Source organism: Hyla sarda, chromosome 5 (genome assembly GCF_029499605.1).
Source record: "Hyla sarda isolate aHylSar1 chromosome 5, aHylSar1.hap1, whole genome shotgun sequence".
NCBI lineage: Eukaryota > Metazoa > Chordata > Amphibia > Anura > Hylidae > Hyla > Hyla sarda.
Window position 1 is genome coordinate 322,939,054 of NC_079193.1, and position 11,411 is coordinate 322,950,464.

Sequence of the window (11,411 nt, forward strand, 5' to 3'; positions counted from 1 at the left end):
ACTGATTAGCATTGCATGACTTCATCTTTGTTTGTTGCTCGATACTGTACATTGACACCGCGTGCGCATAATGAGTCTGATGCCTACAGACGCTTTCATAGAAGCAAACCTAGAAAATGTGAATAAAGCAATTACTTAAACAGCCAGTGTGCATTCAAGTACAAATGCCCATATGACAGGCAAAGTGCCTGGAGTCGCTCTGCCATAAAAACCATCACTGCCTAATTGACTAATAATATCAAAGATTACGGAATATATCTTCACTGTCTGCAGACACTGAACTTATGTTGCCATTGCACTCATAGAAAGGCATATTGCCAGTGCAAAGTATCATAACACACAGCGGGCTAGAGCTGAAGAAAATTAAGCTTAATCTACCAAGAGTCGAAGAGGGTTAGGAAATGGGGTGGATAGTAATAGACTCAGCGGCTGTGAAATGCGGCGGATTTTGTTATCATGTTGTTGCTAAATACAGTAAAATAGAAATAAGTTATACTACGTCTATCCCTTAGACCTTCTTCTCTCCCCTCCCCCCCCTATTCTTCTTGCCTGTTTCTTGCCCTCTCTTCCTCTCTCTTTCTCTTCTCACTTCACTTCCCTTTCCTTTTCCTTTCTTTTGTCTTTGTCCTCTGTTCCACCTCATGTCGGTCCGTCTGGGACCTGCACTTGTTTGATATGTCCCTGTGACCCTTTGGTTATGTTGCTCCTCGCAGCCCTTCCCATTGACCTAGTTTTATTTCCCTTCTCATCCATACGGGACTCCTCTGCCCCTGTGGGAATAAAGATATTGTGTCTCTGTTTCCTACCTGCTTTGTTTGACAGTGTGCGCCTGAATGGCCTAGAAGCCTTTATATTTGAGTTAATTACCTAAGTGTCTAGAGTGAGTACACACGCATACCTGGACTGTTTATGCCGGATGTTCTATATTTCTGACCCCAAAGGGCGACACATTGTTATTTGCTATCTATGCCTCTCTGACAAGTCGCAGTTATTGTATTGTTATTTTCTTTATGTAAAGTTTAATAAAGATTTACTTTGGAAAAAAAAAAATATAGAAATAAGTACACATCTACATAAAATTAAATCCTAAACCTCACAATGGCAATAGATCACAATGGACGCACTCCACTGATTTCTGGCCCCTTTATACATGAAAGTACAGTAAGATCCCTACAGCACTTTGGGTGAACAGTTTGGGTGCAAAGGAACATAATGGTCCTCATTTACTGTGAGTGTTGTGTAGGTTTCTTTGTGGGTTTTAATTCCCTACAATTTATTTTCCACGATACTTTTTACTAAGGTTTCCCTACACTTTCCACTTTCCCTACACTTTTCTTTTTTTACACATGCTCTGATCTGTAGGGTTTTCCTCAGCTGAAATCCACCACATTTTCTGTGGAAACTTTAGTAATTATGTTGGGATTTTGTGAAAATGTCGGGAGCATGCCCCTTTTCTGTGACCACGCTCCCTTTTCCCAATGGCCACGGGTTTTCTTAGCAAAATGGAGAGTTAGTTGGTTTTTTTCAATTCAGGCGCAATTTCAGGTGCAAATTCAGGCGCAGACAGAATTTCAGGCGAAAATTCAGGCGCAGACAGAATTTCAGGCGCATATTCTGGCGCAAACAATTTCAGGCGCAATGCGCCCAAAACTGGTGCACGACCCGACAAAACATGTCGGGTTTGCAATAGTAAATGAGGTCCAATATGTGCATAAGGCTGCACAAGAAGTAAGGCCTTTTTTTGTTTTTAGGTTATACTCAGCACTTTTGTCCCCGTTTGAAATTTCCTAGGCTCCCGTGTAAAGGAAACATACTTGGTGTGGTAAACATTTCTTTGTCAGATTCCTAGTATGCTTTTTAGTACGTATGAAGAAAAGGTATGCTGGGAAAAATCGTTAGGATTTAATGAGAACCTATAGAATTGATTGCCGTTGTAACAAAGGCAGTCATGTAATGCCGGTAAGCATACAGCTTATCCCGACAACCACCGCCTCCAGCCTGTACTCACTGCTCTGCCTCACCACTTCATTCTCGCGTGTCTCTCCTTCTTCCTCCTCTGTGACTGCAGTTCCTTGACTGTTCCCTGAGTGGCAGCACTAGTGCTAAACCACTACCATATATGCCTCTACTGTTGAATTTCAGTATCTGCACAGTTCCTGAACACTCATAATTTTGTGTAAAAAATAATTGTAAATATTGGTGAGTGTGCACTCCTTACCTATATCCAAGGCTGGACAAGGATCCTACCTGTCCTAAGTTCGTTATGAAGGGCTAGGCACAGGAAAGGTGAGAAAAACTGTAAAGAAGCAAAGATATGACATCACCCAATAATGGACCAAATGAACATGACATGGCAGAAAGAGGCATCTAGTGACGTGAAACAAGTTGTTGTTTGTAATGGGTACACCTCCACACCTTGGGGAGTTCTATCTTCCCGCACAGGATCTTCATCCCATCTGTTTTGCTTTCATGGAACAATAAGCTGAAGTTTATTTGACCAGCAAATTGGGTGAGTGCTACTTCTTTCTTTCTTCCCATTTTTTTTTGCTTGTGAAGTATTCTACACCTGCATTCTGTGACATTTTGAGCACCCTCCTTGGATACCATTAACACTGTTGAGTTGTGGATATGCTCTTGCTTGCAGGAACAGTGCCTGGTAATGGTCTCTTTTGCACACCTGTCTTCCAAGAAAGGCTAGTTGTTAGTGACTGTTTAGTGTAGGGTCCCATTTAATGAGGTGACATTGTCATAGAAGATGGGGAGAGGGGGGGTCACAAATTTCCATCAAGATGCACTAAGCACATTTATAAGTCTAGTAAATATAGAAGTAACGTGATTCCACATATTCAGTGTTTATGTATTTGTACTTAGTGAGTGCGGCTGTATCTTTTGTGTATGTTTGCTTTGCTAACAGTAAAGACCGCATCTGCATTTATAACATATTTAATACTATAACTCTTTCCATGTCACTTTATAGAGTTTTAAGTCATTTGAAGGTCAAATTATTTCAGGGCTTTGTGTGAGATTAAAGATGCGAGAGGCTTGATAAATAGCTGTGAGTGACTGCTTAATATTAATGGAGTATGTAACGCATAATCACAGCTCTGCTATCTTACCTTTGATAAATGGGTTATATAATGAAGTTGTTTTCCTTTCCAAAAACCACCATGTTACTTTATTATTGTATGTTCTGAAAAACGTTTTAAAAAATCACATGACAGAATATAGAAGAATAATTCTATAGTATTACAGTATTGATGCCATTTATATAAATATACAACCTGAAATATCCAGTCAACAGTCAAATACACTGAGCAATAAAATGGGCACTCTCATTAAAACAAATTTTTGCTATTGCACTCCTTATCGTAAATAAAAAATCTTTCTAATGTACTTTGTTTAAAAAAAATGTTTCTCTGTTTTATTTGTGTTTAAAAATAGCTGCCACTAGGTGTCTCCCTACTTGTCCAGAGCACATTTCCCCCCATCTCTTGCACAGACTTCGGACTCCTGCTGGCCAGAAGTAAAAATCAGCAAATGCTGAGGTGGGTGGGTGTGCAGCCTTAGCCAATCAGAGCTAATCTAACACACCGGACTGCTCTGCTGTGTGTAGCAGAGTGAGGGAGGAAGCTCTCCTCTGTATGGCTTCAGATGATGTCACTCCTGCTGGGGAACGCTCCTTCCCAGTCTGTGAATCTGACTGAGACTAAGCAGAAAATACAGAGCAATTATAAGGTAGAAAACTAAACAATAATGAAAATAAAGGTAGGGGGTGGTTTATCATGATGGGGGCAGTGCACTTGTAGGATTATAACATTTAACAAGATCATGACAGGTACTCTTTAACCCCTTAAGGACCCAGCCATTTTACACCTTAGGACCCGGCCATTTTTTGAACATCTGACCACTGTCACTTTAAACATTAATAACTCTGGAATTCTTTTAGTTATCATTCTGATTCCGAGATTGTTTTTTTGTGACATATTCTACTTTAACATAGTGGTAAAATTTTGTGGTAACTTGCATCCTTTCTTGGTGAAAAATCCCAAAATTTGATGAAAAATTTGAAAATGTAGCATTTTTCTAACTTTGAAGCTCTCTGTTTGTAAGGAAAATGGATATTCCAAATATTTATTTTATTTTTTTCACATTTACAATATGTCTACTTTATATTTGCATCATAAAATTGACGTGTTTTTACTTTTGGAAGACACCAGAGGGCTTCAAAGTTCAGCAGCAATTTTCCAATTTTTCACAAAATTTTCAAACTCACAATTTTTCAGGGACCAGTTCAGGTTTGAAGTGGATTTGAAGGGTCTTCATATTAAAAATACCCCACAAATGACCCCATTATAAAAACCACACCCCCCAAAGTATTTAAAATGACATTCAGTGAGCGTTTTAACCCTTTAGGTGTTTCACAGGAATAGCAGCAAAGTGAAGGAGAAAATTCACAATCTTCATTTTTTACACTTGCATTTTCTTGTAGACCCAATTTTTTAATTTTTACAAGGGGTAAAAGGAGAAAATTTATACTTGTATTTGTAGCCCAATTTCTCTCAAGTAAGCACATACCTCATATGTCTATGGAAAGTGTTCGGCGGGCGCAGTAGAGGGCTCAGAAGGGAAGGAGCGACAAAGGGATTTTGGAGAGTACGTTTTTCAGAAATGGTTTTTGGGGGGCATGTTGCATTTAGGAAGCCCCTATGGTGCCAGAACAGCAAAAAAAAAACACATGCCATACCATTTTGGAAACTAGACCCCTTGAGGAACGTAACAAGGAATTAAGTGAGCCTTAATACCCCACAGGTGTTTCACGACTTTTGCATATGTAAAAAAAAAAAATAATAATTTTCACTAAAATGTGTGTTTCCCCCCAAATTTCACATTTTTGCAAGGGTTAATAGCAGAAAATACCCCCCAAAATTTGTAACCCCATCTCTTCTGAGTATGGAGGTACCCCATAAGTTGGCATGAAGTGCATTACGGGCGAACTACAATGCTCAGAAGAGAAGAAGTCATATTTGACTTTTTGAGAGCAAATTTTGCTCGGGGGCATGTCGCATTTAGGAAGCCCCTATGGTGCCAGGACAGCAAAATAACCCCCCATGGCATACCATTTTGGAAACTAGACCCCTTGAGGAACTTAACAAGGGGTACAGCGAGCATTTACCCCCCCACTGGTGTCTGTCAGATGTTTGGAACTGTGGGCTGTACAAAATTTTTTATTTGCACAGCCCATTGTTCCAAAGATCCGTCAGACACCTGTGGGGTGTAAATTCTCACTGCACCCCTCATTACATTCTGTGAGGGGTGTCGTTTCCGAAATGGGGTCACATATGTTTTTTTTTTTCTTTTTTGCGTTTGTCAAAACCGCTGTAACAATCAGCCACCCCTGTGCAAATCACCTCAAATGTACATGGCACACTCTCCCTTCTGGGCCTTGTTGTGCGCCCCCAGAGGACTTTACGCCCACTTATGGGGTATCTCCGTAGTCAGGAGAAACTGCATTACAAATTTTGGGGGGCTTTTTTCCCCTTTACCTCTTGTCAAAATGAAAAGCATAGGGCAACACCAGCATGTTAGTGTAAAAAAAATTTTTTTTACACCAACATGCTGGTGTAGACCCCAACTTCCCCTTTTCATAAGGGGTGAAAGGAGAAAAAGCCCCCCAAAATTTGTTAGGCAATTTCTGCCGAGTACGACGATAACCCATATGTGACCCTAAACTGTTTCCTTGAAATACGACAGGGCTCCGAAGTGAGAGCGCCATGCGCATTTGAGGCCTGAATTAGGGATTTGCATAGGGGTGGACATAGGGGTATTCTACGCCAGCGATTCCCAAACAGGGTGCCTCCAGCTGTTGCAAAACTCCCAGCATGCTTGGACAGTCAACGGCTGTCCGGCAATACTGGGAGTTGTTGTTTTGCAACAGCTGGAGGCTCCATTTTGGAAACAGTGGCGTACCAGATATTTTCATTTTTATTGGGGAGGGGGGCTGTGTAGGGGTATGTGTTTATGTAGTGTTTTTTACTTTTTATTTTATTTTGTGTTAGTGTAGCTTAGTGTAGTGTTTTTAGGGTACAGTCACACGGGCGGGGGATTACAGCGAGTTTCCCGCTACGAGTTTGAGCTGCCGCGCTAAATTTGCTGCATCGCAAACTTGCAGCCTGATACTCACTGTAAGCCCCCTGCCCATGTGAATGTATCCTGTACATTCACAGGGGGGGGGGACCTCCAGCTGGTGCAAAACTACAACTCCCAGCATGCACAGTCTATCAGTGCATGCTGGCAGTTATAGTTTTGCAACAGCTGGAGGCACACGGATTGGGAAACACTGAGTTAGGAAACAGACAATGTTTCCCAACCAGTGTGCCTCCAGTTGTTGCAAAACCACAACTCCCAGCATGCCCAGGCAGCCGAAGGGCATATTGGGAGTAGTGGTTACGTAACAGCTGGAGGAGAACAGTTTGGGGACCACTGTGTAGTGGTGTCCAAGCTGCAGCCCTCCAGATGTTGCAAAACTACAACTCCCAGTATGCCAAAACTGTCCAGGCATGTTGGGAGTTGTAGTTCTGCAACATCTGAAGGGCCAGATGTTACAGCACTACAACTCCCAGCATGCCTGGACAGTAAGGGCATGCTGAGGATGTGTAGTTTTGCAACATCTGGAAGGGCACAGTGGTCTCCAAACTGTGGACCTCCAGATGTTGCAAAACTGCAACTTCCAGCATGCCCAGACGCCAAGGGCTGTCTGGGCATGCTGGGAGTTGTAGTTTACAGGGTCCCATTACAGCAATGCATGTCGCTTTACGGCGACGTGCTTTGCTATAAAGGGCCCGACCGCGGCTGAAGATCAACTCACCTGTCGTCGCCGCCGCCGCCATCTTCATCGCCGGGATCCAGGTCTTCAGGGACGAGGTAAGTACCGGGGCTGGTCCCCAGCACTCCCCCGTCCCCCGCCGCGTCCTCCGGTCTTCCTCCCGTCCTCTCCGGACTTCAAGGGGCTGGGCAGGACGGGAGGAAGTAACCGCCCCCCCCCCCTGCGATTGGTCGGTTAACTAACCGACAGATCGCAGGGAATAGGAGGAGGTGGCAGGTTTGCCACCTCACTCCTATACATTAGCATGGTCCTGGCTGTCTGTGACAGCCGGGATCATGCGAAATTACCGGGTGGTCGGGTCCCAGAGACCCGATCAGCCCGGTATCGCCGCAGATCGCAAGGGCGATTTCCTACATGGCCCCCCTCGGCGTTTGCCCTGGATACCTGCTGAAGCATTTCAGCAGGCATACGCTTCCGATCTCTGCCTGGGGCGCGGCAGAGACCGGAGAAACACCAGGACGTACTAGTACGTCCTGGGTCCTTAAAGGCCAGGGTGCCAGGATGTTCTAGTACGTCCTGGGTCCTTAAGGGGTTAAAGGAGTACTCCTAGATAAAAAAAAAAATGTATCCCCTATGCTAAGGATATGTGTCAGATTGCTGGGATCCCCTGTTATCTCCCCAATGGCACCCTGGCTCTCCTTCTGAATGGGGCATGTTGACCACCTCATGAAGTGATGGACGACATGCCCCCTCAATTCATCTCTATGGGAGAGCCAGAGCACTGCACTTGGGTATCTCCGGCTTTCCCATTGAGCTGCTTGGAGGGGGCCTGTCACCACAGCCTCGTGTGGTGGTTGACACGGCTCTTTGATTTAATGCAAAGAGAACCCTCCCCGAGATTTCCCATACAACTCTCCTGGCTTTCTGCAGCAAATTGAAGAGCAGTGGCTGACAGGCCCCCTCCATGCAGCTCAATGGGTGAGCCGGACATACCCAAGTGCAGCCCTTCAGCTCTCCCAAAGAGATGCATTGAGGGGACAAGTTGGCCATCACTTCATGAGGTGGTCGATACACCCCATTTGGGAGGAGAGCCGGGGCTCCGTTCGGGAGATCGCAGTGGGTCCAAGCAGTCGGACTCATTGCTGACACATGCCCTATTCTTATAGGAGATACATTTTATTATTCTGGAATACTCCTTTAACTGTGTAAACACAACTTATCAACAAGTTACATTTATTAGTTCTGACCTGACATATTTTAATCAAATTCAATCAATCACCTGTTGTAAAAAGGATCTACAGAGTTTATAAAAGGAGAGTCTGCTCGCAAAATAAGTATCTGTTATTGAAAGTGTATTTCCACTCTTTATCATCATGTTGTTTTTAAGCGTATGTTTTTGTATGTTTTTATTTTTTTTATTTTTTTGCAGTTGGAGCTTAGTTTTTCTAACACATTACTCCAAATTCTCTGCATGGACATATGTTTTATGGAATAATTTTCTGATGTTGTGCACATTGCTATTGGGAGGGGGGTAATGTTGGTAATCTGTGCACATTGCTCTTTGGGGATGGAAATGTTGGTTAACAGTGCACATTGCTTTTGGGAAGGCGGGTGTTTGCTATCAGTGTACATTGCTATCCATGGAGTTTATGTGCGTGTGTGAAATCAGTGCACATTGCCATCGTAGGTGTGGGTGGGCCGTTGTGGAATTAGGGCACATTGCTATCCTTGGGGGACTGGGTTGTTGGAATCAGGAGAAGTGAGTGTGTCCCTCAAGTGTGAAGACTAGTGCAGATATACAGTATATATGCAGATGTGAAAGATTATCTAACTTTCAGGTTCTCAAATCCAAATTATAGAAACTTGTGAATGAGGATCTTCACAAGTTGATTAACTGTTGCGAAAGATGCAATAAGGACTCTACTTTTTAAGGGATTATTAGTCTTTGGGCAGTAATTTAGCTGGCACTGATCTGATCAGAGGCCAAAAAAGAAATTAGTAAAAAGACTGAAAGGCCCTTGTACAGTGTTATCAATTCTTTCATATTCATTGCTCAAAAAATATTAAGGGAACACTATGATAACATATCCTAGATCTGAATGAATGAACTAATCATATGAAATACTTTCGTCTTTACATAGTTGAATGTGCTGACAACAAAATCACACAAAAATTATCAATGGAAATAAAATTTATCAACCCATGGAGGTCTGGATATGGAGTCACACTCATAATCAAAGTGGAAAACCCACTACAGGCTGATCCAACTTTCTGTAATGTCCTTAAAACAAGTCACAATGAGGCTCAGTAGTGTGTGTGGCCTCCATGTGCCCGTATGACCTTCCTACAATGCCTGGGCATGCTCCTGATGAGGTGGTGGATGGTCTCCTGAGGGATGTCCTCCCATAGCCCTTCTGCTCCACGGGAGGTTTATGTCCTCCCTGAGCTTGCCTCTTGAAGGCTAAGACAATATAAAAGACAATGTACACAACTGAAGAAATAAATCCTCAGAGAACTTGGAATCCAGATAGGAACAGCAACTTATTTGCAGGTAGTGTTGCTCTCGAATATTCGCAATTCGAATTTTATTCACAAATATCGCATATTCGCCAATTTGCGAATATTCGCGAATATAGCACTATATATTCGAAATTACAAATATTCGCTTTTTTTCACATTACACATCACAGTGATCATCCCTCTCTGCTTCCAGCTTGCGTGGTCTAAAGAAGGCTCTAATACTACTGTGTGAGACCGCCGGGCGAACATTCGCATATGAGAATATTCGCATATGCAAATATTTACGAATATTGCTCCCTCCCTTCTGCTGCTTCTATTAAGTTACACTGGTATACTTGCTATAAAGTTCATAAATTTTCACATATGCGAATTTTCGCATATGCAAATTTACGCATACGCAAAAAAATGTGAATATTACGAAAATGCGAATTTAGCGAATATATGACGAATATTCGCAAATTCGAATATGGCCTATGCCGCTCAACACTATTTGCAGGTTAGGCAGTGTGATGGCCGTCGGGGAGCCTGAGGGAATAGTGGTAGAAAAATTACTGCTTGCACCGTCTTTTTCTCCCACTAGTCCTGCTACAATATAACAGTGCCCAAAGGACCCCACTATAGTAAATGGGATCCATCAGGATCTGTTATTGTCCATTGTGCCCCATCCCAAAAATGTCCGTTAACCCCTAAAGGACATAGGGCGTATGGGTACGCCCTGACATCCTGGTAGTTAACCCCTTAACGACGAAGGACGTATATTTACGTCCTCCGCCGGCTCCCGCAATATGCCCCCGAGTCATATTGGGTCGTCCGGGACCCGCGGCTAATACAGGACATCACCGATCGCGGTGATGCCCTGTATTAACCCTTCAGATGCGGCAATCAAGCGAAAGTATCCCGGCTGCTCAGTCGGGCTGTTCGGGACCGCCGCGGTGAAATTGCGGTGTCCTGAACAGCTTACAGGACACCGGGAGGGGCCTTACCTGCCTCCTCAGTGTCCGATCGGCGAATGACTGCTCCGTGCCTGAGATCCAGGCAGGAGCAGTCAAGCACCGATAACATTGATCACAGGCGTGTTAATACACACCAGTGATCAGCATGAGAGATCAGTGTGTGCAGTGTTATAGGTCCCTATGGGAGCTATAACATTGCAAAAACAAAATAAAAAAAAGTGTTAATAAAGATCATTTAACCCCTTCCCTAATAAAAGTTTGAATCACCCTCCTTTTTCCATTAAAAAAATAAAACAGTGTAAATAAAAATAAATATATGTGGTATCGCTGCGTGCGTAAATGTCCGAACTATAAAAATTTATTGTTAATTAAACCTCACGGTCAATGGCGTACGCGTGAAAAAAATTCCAAAGTCCAAAAAAGCGTCTTTTTGGTCACTTTTTATGCCATTAAAAAAATGAATAAAAAGTGATCAGTCAGGACTGATCCTATCCCCTGTGATTGGTCAGTCAGGACTGACCGGCAAATCGCAGGGGATAGGAGGAGGTGGAACGGGGTGGGGTTACAGTTGAGATGTCCCGCTCTGCCAGCTCTGGAGGTCCAGAGAGAGCAGGGGAAGATGTTGGCGACAATTGTGTCTGGGCATGCTGGGAGTTTTAGTTTTGCAAAATCTTGAAGGCCACAGTTTGGAGACCACTGTGCAGTGGTCTCCAAAGTGTGTCCTTTCAGAAAAGCAAAACTACAACTCTCAGCATGCCCAGACAGTCCAGGAATTGTGGAACTTGTAGTTCTGTACCATCTGGCCCTTCTGATGCTGCCGAACTACAACTCCCAGCATGCCTGGACAGTCTGGGCATGCTTAGAGTTGAAGTTTTGCAACATCTGGAGGGCTACAGTTTGGAGACCACTACACAGTGGTCTCCAAACTGTTCTCCTCCAGTTGTTGCATAATTACAACTCCCAACATGCCTTTCGGCTGTCTGGGCATGCTGGGAGTTGTAGTTTTGCAACAACTGGAGGCAGACTGTTTGGGAAACATTGTCTGTTTCCTAACTCAGTATTTCCCAACCCGTGTGTCTCCAGCTGTTGCAAAACTATAACTCCCAGCATGCACT